This window comes from Chinchilla lanigera, unplaced genomic scaffold (assembly GCF_000276665.1).
Source record: "Chinchilla lanigera isolate Chin_1 unplaced genomic scaffold, ChiLan1.0 scaffold00032, whole genome shotgun sequence".
In the NCBI taxonomy this organism is placed as follows: Eukaryota; Metazoa; Chordata; class Mammalia; order Rodentia; family Chinchillidae; genus Chinchilla; species Chinchilla lanigera.
The window spans coordinates 15,251,869-15,272,265 of NW_004955433.1; the positions used below are offsets into that span (position 1 = coordinate 15,251,869).

The window sequence follows — 20,397 nt, forward strand, 5'->3', positions numbered from 1 at the left end:
GGTGATTGGGGGCCAGGAACCCCAGTGGGGTCCAGGTTGAACCGTGGGCAGCAAATGACCCTGCCCCCACCTTCTCAGGGGATAGGAGCACTCTCCAATGCTTTGCCGGGCCTGGATCTGCCTTTTCTCCCTCTGTCCATCTGTCCATCCATCCTTCCTTCCTGGAAGACCACTTCTATGGTCTGATTCCTACCTTGACCTTTCACTCAGGCACACAGCTGAGCTGAGTTTGCAGCCATATCCCGCATGCCTAGCACAGTGCCTGGGCCCCAACAAACGCATGCTAAGCGCACGGCTGTGTCCACCCACCTGTCCATCCTTCCATCTGCCCATCGTCATTGCCTTCTTCACCTAGCTCTTCTCGGGCCCAGGCCCTGCACATAGTGAGGAAGGGATGGTCTGACACAGGGGCGTGGCCACAGGTGAGAAGGTGCCCCAGTGGCTGTAGGAGACGGTGGGGCAGAGGAAACGAGGGAAAGGTCCCCAGGAGCATCGCTGCACACACAGTCCCTCCCACAGGGCCTGGCCCACAGAGGTACCAACCCCGTCTGCATGGCGCCAATCAGGGACTGCATGGCTGCCCCTGGGCAGGAGTGGTGTGGCTCGGCCAGTGGTCTCAGTGCTGGGGTGGAGTGGGATCAGCAGGCATCTGCGGGTGAATGCCAGGGTGTGAGAACTTTAACCACCCCAACTTCTGGTCTCAGATGGGGCCTGAAGGGCAGAGCTGGGGCCAGGCAGGCTCTTCCTGTGGGTCTGAGGGGCAGAGCTGGCCTGGATACCTGGGGCAGCAGCTTTCCCTCCCCAAGAAGAAACTCTCACCTCTGTCCCCACCCTTTGCCTTCTTGTGTGCCCCTCCGTGTCCTGCAGGAGGCTGGACCTCCTGAGTCCCCACCCCCTGAACTCCACCTTGGCTTCCTGCTTCCACCAGCAGCAGGCTCTGCCTACCTTTGACTGCAGCAGGTGAGTGTGGACCTGGGGTTCAGGTGAGGCCCAAGTGAAGAGAGGAGGTGGGAACAAACACAGGAGGTGTTGGCAGATTGCAGGTGGAACCAGCCCGCTCCCCTGACAGCCAGGGGTGGCACTGAGACTCAGGGACAGTTGGTGCCCCCCACGCTCATCCAGTAGCAGCTTGAGCTTCCTCTCGGGGTAGAGGGTCCAAAACCCCAGCAGGGGTGAAGCAAAGGATTGGAGACTTAGTCCCCGAAAGCCAGCTCAGGTCCTACAGGGAAACCCAGGAATGCCAGGCTGGTGGCAAGCGGAAGTGGAGCTAGCTGGGCAGGCGGAGTCTCACCTGGGCCAGGCTCTCTGAGCGCCAGGATACGCTCTGACTGGGCGCTGGGTGTCCTGGGAAGAGGGGGAGGAAGAGGAGGGAAGAGCTGGCACTTGCAGCCTGCAGAGGGGCCTGCCCAGACCCGGAGGTAAGAAGCTGCTGCTCAGGATGGGAAGCAGGCGAGAAGTTCAGCCGGCATGGCAGCCAGCCTGGACAATTTGACCTTGGCCCACCCTGGGGTCCAGTTCAGTGTCCCAAGGTTACCTGTTGGTGCTTCTCGCCCCTCCAGGGTTCTGGGTGTCTTCAAGGGGAAGGGCTGAGTTAGCTGGCTGTGCTGGTCCCTCTTGCTGCTGGGTGTGGGCTGGCCATGCTGGTGGGCCGCTCTCCTGATACTGGGACCCTGGCGTGGTGGGAGGTGTGTCCCTGTGTTCAGGAAAGATGGCAGACCTGAGGGTGGGGGTGCAGCTGGGACCCTGCACCTGGGTGGGGGTGGAGGTGGGGGCACACGCCCACCCAGGGCCACCCGCCTCACCTATCCCCTCCATTTCCTTGAGAAAGCTTGTTTCTTGCTGGGCTCCCATGAGAAACCGGTTTGGGAGCAGGTTGGCCTGGGTTGTTTGACTTTTGACAAGGAAGGCAGCAGCAGCCTTTCCTGGGGAGTTAGTGGGAGGGACGGGCCCAGGCTTGGGGGCCGCTGCCCAGCTCCCTGTTCCTGAGTAGTGCAGTCCTCTCTGCCCTGGCTGCATGGGACAGGAGGTGACAGTCAAGTGGTGCCTCCCCCCGAGGGCCAAGTCTCCTCCATGGTGAACAAGGAGCTGTTGGGGAGGAAAAGGCCAGGGCTGGCAACCATAGCCTCTGTGTGTGGGACCTCGCTTTCCTTGCCTGGGCCCCTTTCCCCATCTGTCTCATGGTGAGGTGCTGGGGGGCAGAGTCTGACAGCAAACAATGCAGCCCAGCCAGACGCAGGTGGGGGCAGGTGGGGAGCTGGAGTCGGGTGGGCGCCTGGCGTCTTCCTGCTCTGCCTCTACCAACTGGGCTCCCTGGGGCAGTTGGACAGCAAAATGGGCTCCCCACATTCCATCTGTGAACGAGGCAGCCCCTGCTAATTAGTGGCTGTCGTCATGGCTCCATTATGCCTCCCGAGCCATCTGCGCCCCAGCACTTATGGGGAGACCCCGGGGGCTCCCAGCTGCTGGGGCAGAGGTACTGCAGAAGGCTGAGGTTCTGGGAGGTGTTGAGGGTATCTCTTGGGATAGGGGGCTGGGTGCTCTGGGGGATTTCCATGAATAATTACAACTCTAGCTTTTTTTTTTTGCCAAAAGTGTGGCAGCCCAGGTTCCAAGTAAGGAAATGGAAGTGTCCCACAGTCCATATTCCCTTATTCTGTGCTGGGCACCAACTGTGTGTGTGTGTGTGTGTGCGCGTGCGTGTGTATGAGATTCAGGACCCTAGGGACTCTGTGGGAGGTGAGACAGATTACCAGCCATGGTGGTGCATGCCTATAATCCCAGCTACTTAAGAGACAGAGGCAGGAGGACTGCAAGTCTAAAGCCAGCCTGGGCAATTTAACAAGAGTCTGTCTCAAAAATAAGGGTAAAAGGGCTAGGGGTGTGGCTCAGTGGTAGAGTGTTTGTCTAGCCTGCACAAGGCTAGGCTCAAGCCCCAGTTACCACAAAAGCAAAAATCCAAACGTGTGCATGTGCACACACACACACACACACACACACACACACACACTGGAGCAAGTCCTGCCATCTTTGCAGACGGCTATTCCATCTGTGGGTGGTCACTAAGCCACTCTAGGCCTCATTTGCGTCATGACACAGGTGCGACGATGCCTCACTGACTGACCAGAGGCACCTGGTTTAAGACAGGTGTCGAGCAGCTGCCACTCAAACCTCCCAGGCCAGGACCTAGGGAGCCACTCACAGAATGGGCCCAACTGCCCAGCAGCAACTGGGATGGCCTGGGTGGGGGATGCTGGTGATCCCAGGGTTGGGCGTTCTTGGCCAAGAGGAGGGCTCCTACAGAGGAGTCGGAGTCACCTCTGCTCCCGCGCATGGGACATTTGTGCTTTGAAAGAGAGCCCAGTGGGGTACGGGATGTGGAACCCCAAGATGGCAGGGTGGCAGTGAACTCTTGCACTATTCAGAGGCCTTAGGTATAGGTCATGTCCCTGCTGTACACATGAGAGCACTGAGGCACAGAAAGGTCAGTCAGGACCGTCTGATGTCAGATCCCATAGTGGGCTATTTGGGGACTTTGGGACAATGCCAGGAGAAATCCAGATGGCTGGGGAGAGGTTCAGAGTCCCCACTCTCAGGAGCTTCCCAGGCCAGGATCCTCTGAGCAGGGTATGGGCTGCGTCCCTGGAGTCCCACTGGAGGAGGGGCTGCACTGTGGACTCCAGAGGCCCAGCAGGAGGCCCCATCCTGACCACCTGGCCCCACCCCCTGGCATAGTCTCACCAGAGAGCCCGGGCCCCTGGACGTTCCACCCTGCATACTGCGGGGAGCCCAGGCTGGCAGCCGTGAGCTTGGGCTACAGAGGCCCTGTTCAAGGTTAGGCTCAGGGGCTTCAGTGTGGCCAGTGACCTTGCAGGGTGGTTCTGGCTGGATCCAGCCCTCCTGCCAAGTAGCCTCGGGAGCTGGGCTGAAGGTCAGACATTCCATCACGCCTAGGAAGAGATAGGCCATGCCCCTGTCTACCTCTGTCTGGGGCAGCTGGGCACCCAGGCGTGCCCACCTTCTGGGAGGTCTGTGGGGGCGGCCCTCGGAGGCCCAGCCAGCCCGAACCTGTCTAAGGAGCTGCATTTTGCATTGGCCCCCTTCCCACAGGGCAGGAACAAGGTGGCCATGGGGGAGGAAGACTGTCTGCACCAGGCCCAAGCCCACTTCTTGTTGGCCTGTGGTCAAGATGCCGCTGAACCAGGAAGAGGGTACTGGGGGAGGAAACGGGCCTGAAAATCAGATCCTGGCTCCAATCCTGTGTGACCCCAGGCTGGCCTCCCTCTCTCTCTGAGCCTCAGTGTCCTCTGGGCAGTGGGGCAAAGGCTCCTTAGCAGGGCTGTGGCGGAAAAGGCACAGGATGGGGAACCACAGGCTCTGAGTCTGGAACTCTCAGGGCTGCAGCCAGGCTCGGACATTGGGCCCTGCTGGGCATGTGGGCATCCGGGGAGTGCCTCTTCTCTGACCTAAGGCAGCAGTGTTTTGAAACCTGGATGCAGGTAGAGGTGGGTGGGCACCTGCTGGCACCACCCCTAGGGAGCCCCTGGGAGGAAGACGGGTCTTGGAGCTCCAAATAAGGTCTCAGGCGCCAGAGTGGACCTGAGCCACCTCGCCTCCCTGTTGCCAGACCTTCCATTCCACCACTGGAACTGGCATCAGCTCCTCGCACCCCAAGCCTGGGCTTGAGTCCCACCAGCCAGGCCCAGAAAGGTGGCTCTTGCCTCCCTCCTCTTGGCTGTCGGGCTCCTTGCCCTTCCCTGCTGGGGGCTGGGCCCTGGTGGGGGAGGCAGGTCTGGCAGGGCACACAGCTCCCTTTGTGAGGGTGGTTGAGTCACATGGGCACCGCCGTCCCTGCTGGGCCCTGGGGCAGGAGTGACGGAGACAGTGGCGCTATCACGGGGCTGTGCTACCCCCACGCTTGTGGGCAGGAGGCTTTCCCACGGGAATGAGCAGGGAGGTGGCTGGGAGCACTGGCCGTGGAACCTGCCTCTGGCTCCCAGGCTGCTGACTTTGGAGGAGTCTTCTCTCTGGGCCTCAGTTTCCATCTCTGCTAAGTGGCCCAGTCCCCTCCCCCCCGTCTTGTAGAGGCCGCTGCATGAGAGAGGGCTGGGTCTCTGGCCCTTATACCGACTTGATGTAGTAATGACGGCATTATCTGGTGCTGTGTGCCCGCTGTGTGCAGGCACGCTGCTCGAGGAGTTTCAAGAGGCACAAGCTGGACTTGAACTCCGCTTGCAGTAATAGCCCGCCTCTGAGCAGGCAGTCGTTGCCATCCTCCCCATGGGCGGGCGCAGCTCTTTGCTGTTTGCGAGGCTGGTTCCTGTCAAATGCCAGTCTGGGGTAAGGGGTGAGAGAGGGAGCAACAGCTGACGTGCCTGCAGCCCCATGTCTGCCTGTGTGCCCAGGCCTGGCCACACCTCAGTCACAGGAGGAGGCAGGGGTCCCCCTCTTAGCCCTTCCTGGGATCCACGCGTTCCCGAGATCTCACCTCCTTCTCCACAGCACTGCCTCTCCGTCACCTTAGTGGTCTGAACGGCAACACCCTAGCAACGCCGCTGTCAGATTGCTTATTTTGTCCCAGGCCTGTGTATGTGGCCTCATTTATGTGCCCAATAGGTGGTGCTATTTATGCCCTCACCTGACCATGAAGGATGAGCGGGTAGAGAGAGATCCTTGCTCAGGTCACTTGGGTGGCAGAGCCTGGAGCAGAAAGCAGTTGTCTGAGCCCAGAGTCTGGGTCCCCACTTTACAGCGGCACTGCATCCTCTCCTCTGTCCCTAAAATATAGGGACATCTTCAGCATTCTGCACTCCCTGCGCCAGCTCTCACCTCTGACACGGCCAGTGACAGATCTTCTCTGGGCCAGCAAGCCCTTTGTTGCCCTACAAGTGTCTCCAGCTGGCTGTTGGAAGCAAGGGGACACGTGCCTCCCCCACATGCCGCAGGGCCACTCCCATTTCATGGTGCCCCAAGGCAGCCTCCCCAACCTCCCACGCCCGCACCCCAACCAGTAACCCACGCTTATGGAAAGTTCTGACATCTTCCCTCTGTGTCTCCGCTCTCCCGTGTGTGCTGGGGCTCCTGGCCCTGCCTCTGGCCCACTGCACCCCTCCCCCCTGTGTCCATCTTCTTCAAGGCCCGGGTAGTCCCCACCCCCCATCCCACCATGGCTGCTTTGAGCCCCTAGAGTCAGGGCCAGGACTCACCATGGTTTACCAGGAACTGGACTCCCCAGGCATCTTCTTAAACCACAGGCTCGAATTTGGCAGGTCTGGGCAACCCCGAGACCCTGGATTTCTAACAGGGTCCCTCTTTGACTACACTGTGTCTTCATCTCCGCGTCTGAGCCAGGCCAGCCGGCACTCTCCATAGGGGACACAGCTGAGGCTGCCTCAGCTACCAGCTGGCAAAGCCCTGAATGGTCAAAGTTGGGGAAACTGAGGCTCAGAGGTGGCAACCTGCCAGGCTCATGGCATGTCAGGGTCTCCCATCGCTTCCCGGATACCTCACTTCTGCCCCCTGGTTTGTGCGTCCCCACCATGCCAGCCCCTCATGCCCTGGCAACAAGACAGGACCCACTGTGGGAGCAGCAGATCTCACATGGGCCAAGAGCCCACTCTGGCAGCGTGGGGGTCCCTGCCACAGCCTGGACAGTGGGGCTGTCACTTTGGAGAGCACAGAACAGCTGTCAGGGAGCTCTGGCACTGGAACCTGACTGTACCCCATGTGTGGCTTTTCCGCCCTTCCTCCTCTTGCACCTTGATTTGGCCCAGGCAGGTGAGGGGTGTAGTTCACCTCTGGCAGCTCTGACTTCTTCGGCTGCCTGGAAAGCATCCATTGCCCTTGTTGCATGGGTAGCTCTGCCAGACCTTTCTTCTAGAATACAGACCCCAGGGAGAGAGGGGGAAGGAAGCGCTCTTAAGTTCCCGAGCACTCTATATCTTGAGGCGGGATTTACAGAGGCCTAGGAGAGCCCTCCATCTCCCAGCTGTGTGGCCTTGAGCAAGCTGCTGTTCTTCTCTGAGCTTCATTTCTCTGCCTTCTTCCTCACCACCTTCCCAGGGGATGTTTATTAAGGGCTCAGGTGGGTATTTAAGGAGATGGCGTGAGGGAAGAGGCTGGAACACAGTACGTGGCCAGTAAGTGTAATCAGCGCTCTTATTACTGTTATTACTGCTGTTGTCACCACTTGCCCTCATTACACTGAGAAATCCTCTGAGCACTCAGGATTTGGGAGTCACCCACACTGCACAGAAACGGGCACACTGGCGTCCCCACTCCATGGGCATAGGACTCACCAGGGTTTCCTCACCAGGCTCTAGAAGGGCCATGAACTTCGCCCAGGGACGGGGGCAGCTGACAGTGACGGAATCAGCCAGAAAGGGGATGAGGACACTGGCCCACTTCCACATTTGTCTCTCTAAACTTTTAGAGCCACTAGGAATGACTTTCACTTGGGCCTCAGTTTACCCTTTGGCTTGGCAGACAGACTAAAGAAGCCCATTTCCAGAGGCCGCAAGGGTCTGAAGATCCAGAAGTTCAGTCTCAGCAGGTTGACGCTGTGGGTGCCTGCGGAGCTGTGACGTGGGCTCCTTTGCTCGGAAGGACTCTAGGTCAGTGGTCACTTGAGCACGGCCTCCCGCCAGATTGCCGACACCCCCTTCCTCCTGGGGCGCCTTCCGGTCAGCACTGGCTCCCAACTGCTGCCAAGGAGGCTGGACTCTCCTTCAGGAAGGGCCAGTTGTGTGTGTGTTGGGGGGGTGGGCAGTGGCAGCATCCGAGTGGCCTGTTGCCATGGCAACCCTGGCCTCTTCGGGGGAGTTTAGGGAGAATAGCCCCAGGGGAGTGACAGATTGGGAGTGAGGAGGCAGCATCACCCGGGCCAGGTCTGTCCTTGGTCTGGCACCTGTACGCCTGATGGTGATCCGTGAGGCTGAGGCTCCCCCCTCCTCCGGGTGCTGAGTCATGGGCATCCCCCTGGGTCACGGCCTCAGCTCTACCCTCCTCCCTCTGAGAAATCCATGACTCACATACTCAATCCTGTCATCCCAGCCCAGCCGGTTGAGGAGGGAGGAGCCGCGCTGGGCCAGGAGGGGGTGTCCCCCACAAACACAGCCAGCCCCTCCCCTGACTCCCTTCGCACGGGCTGCCGCCCTGCTCTGCGGCAGGAGGAGAGGGACCCGGGCCTCCCACGGTCGCTGGCCAGCCGTGCTCACGGGCAGCAGGACCAGGACTGGCAGGCTGAACCTTGGAGGTGGACCCGGCAGGGCAGCCCAGGCGCCTGGTTCTTCACAAGACCCCCGGCTGGCACCTGGTACCTGGCCAAGGACTCAACAGACCCCAGGTGGGAGGAGTGGTATGTGTATTTGTGTGTGTCTGTGAGTGTGTGTATACTTATGCTCACGTCTGCTCATGCAGAGGATGGGGACGGCAGTGGGAAGGGGAGTTGGGGGTCTTGGTATCGCCCTGGGCTGGAGCCCTACTGAGCACCGCTGTGGAAGGGTCGGTAGAGTAGAGGGTGCCTGAATAGGGAGGTGCTCGGGCAGGGGGTGGAGCCCAGGAGGAGGGGAGCCTTTCGGAGCCACTGGTCCTTTGGTAGCTAGAAAAACTGAGCCTCGGAGTGGTCAGTCCCTGGGCCCTTGAAATCGCAGGTCCTATTGCTCAGGTGGGAGAACTGAGGCTCTGAGAGGGCAGGCGGCTTGCCCAAGGTCACACAGCAGCCTCGGGGTGGAGAAAGTGCTGTAGGGGGCAGGGTGGGGGTGCTCAGGGCGGTTTCCAAGGCAGCTGTCTTGAGGACCACATCTAGGGTCCTTGCGGCAAGGCAGGGCCGTCCAATCTTTGTCACCTGGCAGTAAGGTCTGACCAGGAGGCACCTGGGGTGTGAGAACCAGAGCACATGGGTGGGGAAGCCGGGTGAGGGTCATTAGCCGGGCTGTCTGCCTGGGACTGATGGGCTTTCCTCCCTGTTCCACTGAGCAAAAACCAAGGGTTCCCATCTTCCCACAGCCCACCAGCCATCTTTGGGTCGTGCTGGGTCAGGGGCCTCATTTTGCTGAGGGTAGATTGGGATGAGTTGAGGCAGGGGCCCTCTCATCCCCTTATCCCTACCTGGAGCAGCGGTGGTCAGAGCAGGTGAGGTGGGTTGGAATCACTTTTGTGCTTCCTTCATTCAGAAGGAGGTGAAAGTTTTTTATATAAACATTTATTGAGTGCCTACTGTGTGCACCATGCTGCCTGAAGCAAGGCTGTAAATCAGGTAAATAAGATCCGTTGGAATTTTTGGGTGGTCCAGCCCCTGCCCTCCTCTTTGCAGGTCCCTAGCACCACAGAGTTGGTTCCCTGAGGTCAGAAACTGTGTGAGAAGGAACAGCTGTGGTCGGGGGAGCTATAGAGTGCTGCAGATCCCCACCACCCAGGCCAGCAGACCTGTGGATTCTTCCTGCCTTGACCTGGAGTGGAACTCTTGGGTCAGCCCTGACCTCCCTTTGCTGCAGGGACCTGAGAGACAGTCTCATCTTGGCCAAAGCACCCCTTGTCTGAGCTCGGCCGTGGGCCTGTTATCGCAGGGGTACATGGATGTGTGTGGTGGTGATCATTGTTGCCCAGCCTCCTGGGCCCAGAGCTCAGCTCTGAGGGTGTCCGGGGGGGCAGAAGCCTGACTCCAGGTGTGGTTGGTGAGTGGGAGGCTGTGTGCGTAGCTTGCACCGTGCTGTGACTTTACTCCCCTGGGCAGGGGCCGGTCCACCGGGGTAACACCCTCACCTTGTGAGGGACACAAACAAGTCAGTAAGACTGAGGAGGGAGGTGAGCTGCCTGAGGGCTGCCAGCAGGAGAGCCTCTCTGACCTCGGAGGACCCGGAGGCTGTGCCCCGAGAGTGGTGGGAGGGGTGCTGGCTTTGATGGTGTGTGTCTAGGAGCTTGGTCGGGGGCATTCTGGGCACATGGCTCCGGCAATGACAAGAGCTGGTGGGCACGGGGTGATGGTGGCATTGGAAGCCAGGCCTGGCCTCTGGAGGGGCCTTGGTGCCGGGCTGGCAGTCCCAGCCTGCTCTGCAGCGGAGCCATGGAGGCGGACTCAGGATGGGGGCTGAGGCAGGTCAGGGAGGTGCCCGGCAGGAGGGGAGGGCAGGCGGGGCGGTGCAGTGCGCGCCACAGGGCTGAGGCTGAGTTTGGGAACGGCTTCATGGCTGAGAGGAGAGCAGGAGGTGGCAGCCCTGTCTTGAGGACCAGCAGGTGCAATGAGGGCCCCCGCCGGGCCGTGTCCGTGTGTGTTTCAGGAGCGGCCTTCCGAGTAGGGTTCAGCAGGGCAAAGGCAGAAGGCAGAGTGGGCAGGGACAGTTGTGAAGGGGCTTCTGATGGGTGGCGGGCCCTGTGCCTGTCTCAGGGACGCAGGGTGGGCTTCAAGGTGGCAGGGGAAGGGGCAGGGCTCCGAGAAAGGCCGTGGCGGAAACAGTGGGAGGTGGAGGTGGGGACGACTGGGGCATGTGGCATGTAGACCCGGACCTGGTGCTGACACCCCACAGCCCTGTCCTTGGGGCGGCTGTGTGGACCCCGCCTTCTGACTCACAGCAGATGGGGGCATCATGTGAGCACACCCCGCAGCCGAGGGTGACCAGACTCCAGGGACCGGGCAGATGGCAGATGGGGGTGGGGCAGGGCTGGCACAAAGGGGCCTCTCAAATGCGCGGGTTGCCGGGCCGGCCCCGCCTCCCAGCCTGCTCTCCCCTGAGCTGTTCCGTGCCATGCCCAGGTCCTCTGCCCCATCTGGGGTTCCTGGAAGTCCTGGGGGAGCTTTGCCGATTCTGGGCCTAGTGCTGGGCTGTGGGGCTCAGGGGGTACACTCTGCCCACTCCCCTGCGGGCAGGCCCTGGCGTGAGGTGGGCTGAGACACCTCCCCAAGGCCCAAAGTCCCTGGTGGCTCAGCCTGGGCTGGAACAGCCCTGCTCCTCTGTGAGCTCAGATTCTGCTGGGCACTGGTCTCTGTGATTAGCATGCTGTGCCCACTTCAGAGATGAGGACACTGAGGAGAGGAGAAACCCACGGGGCCTGGGGCTTCTTTTGTCTCTCTCAGAGGGACGAAGGTCCTCAGCTGAGCTGGCACCATGCTGGGAGCCTTTGTCTTGAACCCCATCTCTGCCACTGCGGGACCCACATTTCTCTAAGACAACAGGACCCAGACAGACAGCACGGCCAACTTACTGAGGGAGGAATGGGAGTCACTTGTCTCGGGTTGGGGGGATTTGGGCCTATGCCTGTTTCCTAGTCCGTAAACTGACTAGTGATTGCGTCTTCTTGAGGGCTGTCCTGAGCCTTAAAGGGCTTGATGTGGGAAAGTGTTTAGGAGTGCATCTGGCTGACTTTCTCTCTCCCGCTGGGCAGATGGGCACATTTTGCCACAACTAGAGAGGCCTCCTTTCCACGCCCCCCAGCTCTTTGAGAGCTGGGCACCAGTGGGGCTCGCCTCGCCTCGCCTCTTGCCTGCTTGGGCTGTGCTTTGGTAGAGAGGCCAGAGTAGTGGAGCTCCTGGGCTGGCACCAGCTTAGGGGGTTTGTGATGAGCTCGGGGTTCCATGCAGCCAGAGAAAAGACCTCAGCCCTGGAGGAGCTGGCAGCGCTTCTGGAACCAGCAGACAGGCCTCTCTGCACTCCTGGGAGATCCTGGGTGACTGGCTCAGGGTCACAGCTGGTACAGCTCTGGCCCCCTGAAGGATCAGTGAGCCTGTGGCTGATGGCTCCAGGCTAGCTCCCCAGGCTCAGGGCCACTTCATCTTCAGAATGAGCTACCAAGGGATACGAAGCTGCCTCTGCTACCTCCCAGACCCTTCTCCCCGTTTCAGACCTTTGTCCTCTGCCTCTCAGTCACCCTCCCTGGGTCCTCCAGGGCCGTGAGGGAAAGCGGATGGACGTGGAAGCCTTGCGTTCTGGTGCGAAAGGTCACAGTTTCTCTGGGCCTCAGTTTCCATACCTGTAGGTGGAGATAACCGTAGGGTTATGGCTGGAACGGAAATCACACATGGCTGCAAGGTGTGTGCTCCGCAAAACGTGTGGCTTCCAGAAGCCCCTGTGGGCCTTGCTCGGAGTTTTATCCCAGCGGTGTGGTTGAGTACAACTAGGCAGAGGCCTTGATAAGTACCTTGAGCAAGCGGCTTGCTTCCTCTAATCCTCAGTCTGTACACTATAAAATGGAGATGAAGACACTGAAACCTCTAGTAGCTAAGTGAGACCCCCTGAGGATTAACTTAGAGCCGTGGACTCCAGCCCAGCTGACCCAGGCTGGTGCGTCCCACCCCCACCTCAGTGTGCGATTGCCACCCTCGTTTGAAAAGACCATCTTTTCAAGTGAGGATGGTAGCAGTGTCTTAAGAGAGTAAAGAGAGCCACTAGATTTTAAGCACTGAGTGGTGCGCTTGGGACACCGTAAGTACTGTTGTTATTATCACTGTCCTGGGCCACCGGTCAGCGCTTCCTTCGGGGAGCAGCAGAAGCTTGATTCCAGAACCACTCTCAGGATGCCACTGGGAAAGGCATCCATTCCAGAGCGCCCATCCCCTGGGCCATGCCCCTCCAAGATGTCTTGATCTGCTGGTCTGAGGAGTTGTCTGGCCTGGGGATCCCTCTGTTCCCTAAGACCTGAAGCCTTGTTAACAGATTGGGGTTCGCTGCTCACCACTTGAAAGCCAACACTTGGGAGAAGAGAGTTGGCAGGAAGAAATCTGGTTTATTCAAGGGCTGGCCTTATGGAAGAGGGGGCTGTTGTTCTCAAGCTCTGTCTGGGGGGACTCAGAAGGTCTTTTACAGGGATGAGAGGAGGTGCAGTCAGATGACGGGCAGAAAGCTATGTGCTGAGCAGGTTTTTGTCACCCAGGGATGTGTCTCCTTTTTCCCCACTCTGCTCAGAACATTGCCGTTGACCATGACCGCAGGGGCTGGTCCCTGCTGGTCTGTGGACAGACACACCACTTCGCTCTAAGTTGAACCTCACGGCAGCATAGGTGCTCTGTGCGTGAAACTAGTGAATAAGGAGGGGCACCATACATTCTGACATGATCGGAAGCTCCCCGATATTCTAGGTTCTTTACTCAGCAGTTAATATCTTAACAGTTGGCATACAGCCTCTTTTTAGAATTTAGAATGCTGGCAAGGGGAGGCGACTAACCTTGCTCAGGGAGGGAACACAACTTGAAGAATTCTCCGCTGGGCTGTTCCCTTGGCCCCTGGGGACTGCGCTGAGCGGCTGAGCCTTCTGCGTCCCTGGCTGAGTCTGGGCCTCCGGCTGTGGCTCTGTGGCTGACACCCTGGGTTTCTGACCCCTAGCAGGGGAACAACTGCCCAGACCCACCTGCCTTGGTGGTGACAAATGTGTGGAGTAGATTCCAGGGCTGGACGGGGCCGCTGAGTCAAGCTCGGCCCAGACAGTCTGCTGTCATTGAGCACGCACCCAACAGCTCACGGTGCTCACAGCCAAACCCGCACCCTGGCACCCCCACGCCACTGCCTGCCGAGGCCCACGTTCAGCCTTAGGTGCTGCTGGCCCTCCAGGATTTGAACCTCTGTTCACATTTCACAGCCAAGGAAGCAGGTCCATGGTCCCCAAGCAGCCAGGGGCAGCAAGGACTCGAGCCTGAGCCTATTCCCATGGTACCAATGTGGCTTCTCCCATTGGAGGTGGTGAGCTCCCCGTCCTTGCAGGTGTTCAGGTGTGTCAGGGAAACTGTAGAGGGGACGTGGGGATCCTTCATAGCTCCTTCCAGACCGGAGCTTTCCTAGCCCTGCAGGAGGCGGCACCAATCCCTGCACCCTCCCCAGCTGCTGGGCAGATGACACCTCATTCGGAATCCCTGTCTGCAGCCTTGCTGCTCGCTGTGTCCCAGCTGCCTCCGTTGCGCCATCCACCTGGCACAGGTGGCAGGGCCTGGTCCCCAGCCAGGGTCATGGTCCCTGAACTGGGGCTGGGGAGCCCAGACCAGCACACAGCACCTGTCACCAACTGGGGAGACGCTGAGGGGGCATCGGCACAGACAGGTGGCCCATCTCTGTCCCCGGCCTGGGAGTGGAGAGCCGGAGGCAGCAGTGCAGCGGCTGTGCCCTGGAAGCCAGTGGTGTTCACAGCCCACGGGAGCAGGCAGAGTGGTCTGGCCTTGTTCCTGGGCTGCGAGGCTTTGGCGCCATGGCTTAGCCTCTCTGGGTCTCCACCTCAGGGACTCCTGCACAGAGTGGCTGGCACTGCTGCCTCTCTGTGGCACGGGGTTGGGGCACACGGGACAGCGGAGTATACAGGCTGGATCTGGGCACTAACTCTGTGTCCCTGAGCATACAGCTTCTCCTCCCTCAGCCTCAGTTTCCCCAGCTGTAAAGTGGTGGCAGGACCCCCCTCCCATGGTGGGTCATGGTGGCAGGTGCACGCCACACCACTTGTGCTGGTACGTGGCCCCTGCCCTGCCCTGGCTCCCTTCTGAGACTCTACAGGCTGGTCCTCGGGATGTGGCCACCCGGTTCCTGGACCCTAGGGTCCCCAGTCACAGACACCTGCCCCTTCTCCTGCTGCTCCCCCTCGGATGGCCCATAGTGAGCTCCGAGGAAGCCCGGCAGCTGGAGCAGGGTGAAGGGACCTGCCCTCACTAGCCAAGCTCCCTTAGCCTTAGATAACAGGTGTGGGCTGCAGAGGGGTGCCGGGGGGTGACTTCGCCTTTATTCTAGAGAGGAAACCTGAGGTTTGCTGCAGGTGGGATCTTAACAGCTCACAGTGTGCCTGTGGACCTGTGGTATGAGAAGCCCTGGGCCCAGGGCTGCAGCCCTGCAGGACTTCACCGTGCCTTTGCCAGGCAGCCGTGTACCGGAGAGGCTTTGGGTCCCTTCCCGGCTCCCATCTCTGGCACCTCTCTGGCCACGCACCTGACAGAGGTTTGTGTGTGCCCCTGGCACAGTCAGAGCCTGGGAAGAGGGGACAGCTCAGGGGCCCTTGCCCATGCTGCCCCAAGTGGCCCTTTAGCTTGGATCCAGTGTATGAGGAGCTGGCTCCTCTTGGAAGACCCTGGGTGCTTGCCTGACCTGCCTTAGAGCCCAGACTCTGTCTCACCCACGCGTTAACTTAGCTAGCAGTCATGGGGCAGCAGTGTGGACCATGCTGGGACCCACGGCACAAGTGATGAGGGAGTCGGACAAGACAACTAATGCTGAGAAAGCAAGAAAGTCATACCTAACACTAAACACAGGTGTTGGTGCCCTGAGGGTAATAAAGCATGTGACAGGGAAGACCATGATGAATACAGAAGACAGTTTTGATTGGGCAGTCATGGAAGGGGTGAGGACATTTAAGACCTGAGAAGAGGCCAGTTGGGGGAAGGATCCTAGAGAGAAAGTGCTATATTGTTCAGAAAGTGTGTGCAAAGGCCCTGAGGTCTCCTGGGCAGAGGAGTCTAGAGTGGCTGAACTGCAAGGTAGTGAAGGGCAGCAGGAAGTGTGAGACAGGTGTGATTACTAGCTTGTGATTTGGGGGGCCACGCTGCTCCTCAGCACCGGCATCTGACATAAGAGGATGCTCCCCATCTCTGTGTCTGCTCCACTCTGATCAGCAGCAGTGTTATTGGAGCTGAGTGAGAAGGTGCATGGTGGGTCTCTGGGCTGCAAGGAACGGTCACAGGAATTTTCCTCGTTGGAAGTGGGTAGGACGTTTAGGGGCTGCAGGTGGGACAGGAAATGCCAGTGCCTGTTCCTCTGAGAGTCACTGCAGACCGTAAGCGCCCAGCGTGTGGAAGGCCGGGTGCCCTCCCCCTGGACGTCCAGTCCCGCAGCCCCCGCCAGCCCCTTTGAGGCACAGGCTCCTTTCATGGCTCGCGGCTGCCTTCTCGGTCCAGCAGGCCTGGAACCCTTTCTGGCCGGCGAAGCTCCCGCCGCCCCCCAGGACAGTAGCTCCTTTCTTTGCTTTCTTTTCCTCTTCCTCCAGGCCTAAAATAGTGCCTGAATGGGCCCAGCTCTGGCGGCAGCGAGACAATAGCCGCGTCCTGGCCCTGGGCCACTGCGGCGGGTGGGGGAGGTGCGGAGGCTGTGTGCCCAGGGCTGCTGGGCCCCCAGCCTGGGGTGTGATCACCCGTGGGCCCCCACTTGTCTCTGGCAAAGTGCTTGCTGCTGCCGGGCTGAGACCCCCGCATCCTCTGCAGCCTGAGCAGCCCCGCCCAGTCCTCCTGCCCTGCTCTGGTCTGCAGCTGCAGGCCGCGGTGGGCCCCACACCAGTTTTCTTCTGTGCATCTGGAACACAGAGGCCGTCACACCGTTTAGGGGGGTCTTTTCCCTTTGACTCAGTGGGTATGAGGGACTCTCAGAGGTCAAAAGGAGGCATCCTCTTGCGAGGCAGGAAGTGAGCTCCCCATCACTGGAGGTGATCAAGTGAAGTTTGGGTGTGCACTGGAGGCTGGGGGAGGGGATAAGCAAGCATCAGATGGGCACTGGGTCTGGGTATCTTCTTGTCTCAGAGGAGATCTCGCTTCGAGCTCCATGTCCCTCGCTTACCTGTGAGGAAGCATTAGACATCCCAAGCCTCCATTTCCCCATCTGTAAGATGAACTCAACAGCCTCACCTTGCAGAGTAGTGGACACAGATCCCCAAAATGCCCAGGGAGGGCTGGCGCACAGTGAAGCTTTCAGAAACTTTGCCTCTGTTCTCCCCTCTGACCGGAAAAGGGGGTCAGACCCACTGCTGGCTGCCGGGAGCTCTAGAGGACAGCCAGGAGGAACCCCCAGGCCCAGCCAATTCAGAGGGAGATTCTTGGTGAGCTATGCAATCCAGGAGGGCATCCTGGAGGAGGTGAGCCCTAAGAAGTTTTCAGGGTAGTGTGGGGCACATTCTGGGCTCATAGAAGCCAGTGGCTGGGGCTAGAGGATGTCTATCTTGGTTTAAGACAAGGCTACAGGCTGGCAGCCGCTAGGGGTCAACTCCAGCTTCTACTGGGCTTAATCTGATCATACGAGTGTCCCCTATGGGTTCTAAAATACGTAGTTTAAAGTCATTGTTGGCAAACTCAAAGATTTCATGTAAAAAGCTGAGGTTCTGCTTCTCTTGGGAACTGGGAAGCCCTGGCTCTTAGACGTCCCCCGAAAACAGGCGGGAGTCCCCAGTGCTTAGGTACTGGACAAGTCAGGGAGCCCGCGCTCCGCTGCTGGATCTGAGCGGGTAGTGACGTGCTCTCTGCAGCTGCCAACAGTTGCCAGGGTAACGGTTGCCAGGGGCTGCTGTCACCTGCGCCCCTTCTCCCCCGCTGGCGCGCTAGAGGCTGGGGCTTCCCAGCCTATCTCTGGCTGCCCCCTTTGTTTGAGGCTCTGGGTAAGTGCACGGCTGAGGTGGCCCCACTTCCCCTTCTCCCCCGGCTTCTTGAATTTGGGCAAACAGGGCCATCGCAGACAAGGAGACCCTGCTAAGCAGTCCTGCTCTGGGGTGTGCGGTCCGCGCCTGCCTGGAGGAGGGATCCAGGTAGGACTCTCCCCTCCCCAGCCGCTCCCTCCTGGTTCCCGCCTTCCTTCCATCTCTCCCTCCTCCTCAGCCCCTTCCCCTCGTTCTTTATTCCCTCCCTCCTCCTCTCCCCTCACCCCCTTCTCCCCAACACTGACAGTGTAGCTAATGGATGGAGCAGGGGTGAAGCTGGGGTGGCACGGGGACCCTCAGGGAGCCATAGACGGTTCTGTGAGAGGACTTGATCAATTAGATGACGGCCTGAGAACTAGTATAAGGAAGTGGTTGGGGGTGAGGCTTTACACCCTCTCCTCCCTCCCACAAAGCCCTGGCAGTAAAGATCCTTTCTGGCCCCTGGGCTACTAAGATAACCCACCAAGAAGTGGGAGGAGCTGGCCAGGGCCACTGAGGGGCCTTCGAGGGCTGTGGGAAGGCGCTGTGTGGGGCAGGGCTCTGCCCCCCTGGAGCTGGGCTTTTGTGGGGACAGTGCCCAGCCTAACCCACGGAAACACCGTTCTACCGTGGCTCTTGATACGAAGCCCGTCCTCACAGGAGCAGGTGAGTTCCACCCAAGGGAAGCAGCCTTATTCCAGAGTGCGGATGGGCCCTGGCGTGGGCCTGGGTCCCCGTCCACCCTTCACCGCTCACTGACTGTGGGACCTCGGCCCTACCTTGGCCTCTGGGCCTCACTGTCATTTGTTTGGTGAGCATAATGGTGTCTTCTAGGTTTTTAAGAGGATTAAATGTGTTAATGTGCATAAAGAGCTGTGCGTCCTGAGTTTTCAGCACTGCATGGATGTCCGGGGCTGTGTCCTGCAGGCGGTGAGCTCCAGTTTTGGGGTCTCCCGCAAGTGGAAGCCCAGAGAGCCCCTTTGTGCCAGGGATGCCATGGTGTGTGCTCGGTGAGGAGCTGCAGGGTCTCTGCTCCCTGCCTCCACTTCCCTTCCCCAGAGCGGGTGCAGGCATAGTGGGGCCCCGGCCCCGGCCTTACTTGGGAAGGTGGGTGGCTCCTGGCTTTGTGTCCTGCCCGTCCTTGAGCCCGGGGCCTGGCATGTGGAGGAGGAGAGGAAGGGGGGCAGCTGGCAGCCTGGGGAACCCGAAGGCTTCTACACCCCAGAGACGGGCGCTGTGCCCGCCGAGGGGAGCTGCAGGGAGGCAGCTGGCCGTGTGGCTGGCCTTGAGGAAGGGGAACCGCAGCCAGAGGGCGGGGCCTCGAGACAGTCCGGCGAGGGTGGAGGAGCCGCTCAGCATCCTCTTTGCCTCTGGCCCTGCCCTCACCTGTGGGCACCTCAAAGCCTGCTCAGTTTCCCCGGGGCCCAAGAGGAGCCCTGGCTACAGGGACCATAGTTGCCCACTTGACTAACAGGGACACTGAAGCCCAAGGAAGGGCCAGGCTGGCCCAAAGGTCCCAGAGCCACTGGCCACAAGGCTAGTGTGGACCGTGCAGCCGAACTCCTGTCACTGGCTGCAGGAGGTGCGCTCACTGGCGGGTACTGGCTCTGTATGCCTGTGGCCGGGAGGTGCCCACAGCTGCTCCTTGAATGGTGCCAGGTCTCAGAGACTTGGCCACAGCCCTGCCTGGCTCTGCAGTGCCCAGGAGCACATGGCTGATCAGGCTCATGCCAGATGGCTAGAGAAGACCCTGTGCCCAAGCCCTGCCCAGATGGGGCTAATTCTGGGGCACTAGCTCCGGACCTCTGGGCTGGGTGTCCTAATCCCCTCTCCTCTCTTGGGTTCCAACTCTGATCCGTTCTGAAATTCTGAGAGGCCTTGATTCTCAGCAGCTCAGAGCCCTTGCTCCCTCATTTTCTCTCTCTCCCCCACCCCAACATTCTGAGTGTGTTCACTGCTTGAGGCCCAGCTGGCCATGGCTGGCTTTAATGGCACGGGCCAACTGGAGATGGGCCTGGCACTGCCCCTTTCCTGGTGAGCTGGTACTGCAGTGGAGGGAGCAGGATGGGCCTGAGTGTGGCCCAAGTGCCCTGGGGACCTCTCGCCTGCAAGTGTCAGAGGTGGTGATGAGTGGCCCCAGGGACCACTGTAGCCTAACTGGCTCCTGCAGTCCATCTCCTGCTGGCTAATGGCCTTGGGGACAGCTCAGAGGGGAGGGAAGGAGTGGTGGCAGGCTGCTGTCCATATGGCATCAAGATTCCTGAGAGCGATAACAGGTGTCCATGCTGAAAAAACCTCACCATCACCTTGCCCTGGGAAACTGGGCTTAGCTAAGCTTTGTACAGAGCCTGCCTGCAGGACTTATCAGAGCCTTTCCCTTGTGAAGCACAAGAGAAAGAAGGGCCCAAAGCATTTCTCTAATTGGAGGACTAGTGCTCCCTCGCAATGCTTTGGCAAGTTACCTTGTGTTAAGGCCCAGTCAGGGGAGAAGATTCTGTGGAACACAGTGGCCGAACACATAGACGGGCTTGGGCTGAGTCGTAGATTCGCTCTGTACTTGCTCTGTGGTCTTGACCGTGATCTAACCTCTCCGGGCTTCAACCTTCTCATCTTTGAAAGGGCATCACTTCAGAGTCATTGTGAGGACCACATGACTCACGGCACCTGCTCCAGACGGTTCTGGTGTAGGCAGTGGCCCGCCTGGGGCCAGACTCTTTCTGTGCTTGCAAGAGGGAGCAGGGACCCCTCTGCTCTGGATCCCGCTCAGATCCACACACCATCCATGTCCTCCGTCACCCTGGGGCTGGGGAGACGTGGCGGCCCGGCCCCTGGGCACTGGGATCCTCACGGATGTGTCACAGGTCAGCGCTGCAGGGCAGAGGACCACACTGTGCAAAGGGTTGTCGGGGGGAGCACCGGAGGCCGGGCCCCTCGCCGGCGTCTCTGGGGCATCAGCCCACTCAGGGGTCCGGATGAAGGAGGCTGCAGGGAGGGGCCCGGAGGACTTGCTCTTGGGAAGGACTCGGGTCCCTCCCCATGCACAGGCCCCTTCCTCTCCCCTTCTCC

General features: G+C 59.9%; 1 protein-coding gene across 5 annotated transcripts in view; it reads left to right on the plus strand.

The window, feature by feature from the left end:
* The first annotated feature begins 1,327 nt into the window (after nucleotides 1–1,327).
* Adgrg1 (adhesion G protein-coupled receptor G1) overlaps nucleotides 1,328–20,397 on the plus strand; it is a 35,787-nt gene continuing 16,717 nt past the window's right edge. The window contains exons 1-2 of one of the 5 annotated variants that reach the window (XM_013516235.1): nucleotides 1,330–1,418; nucleotides 17,380–17,460. The gene's annotated coding sequence lies outside the window, so the exon portion shown is untranslated. Of the gene's footprint in view, nucleotides 1,419–8,261; nucleotides 8,342–8,620; nucleotides 8,663–17,379; nucleotides 17,461–17,812; nucleotides 17,998–20,397 lie in introns of those variants that run through there. The other 4 variants (XM_013516239.1, XM_013516236.1, XM_013516237.1 and 1 more) reach the window with 4 other exon arrangements.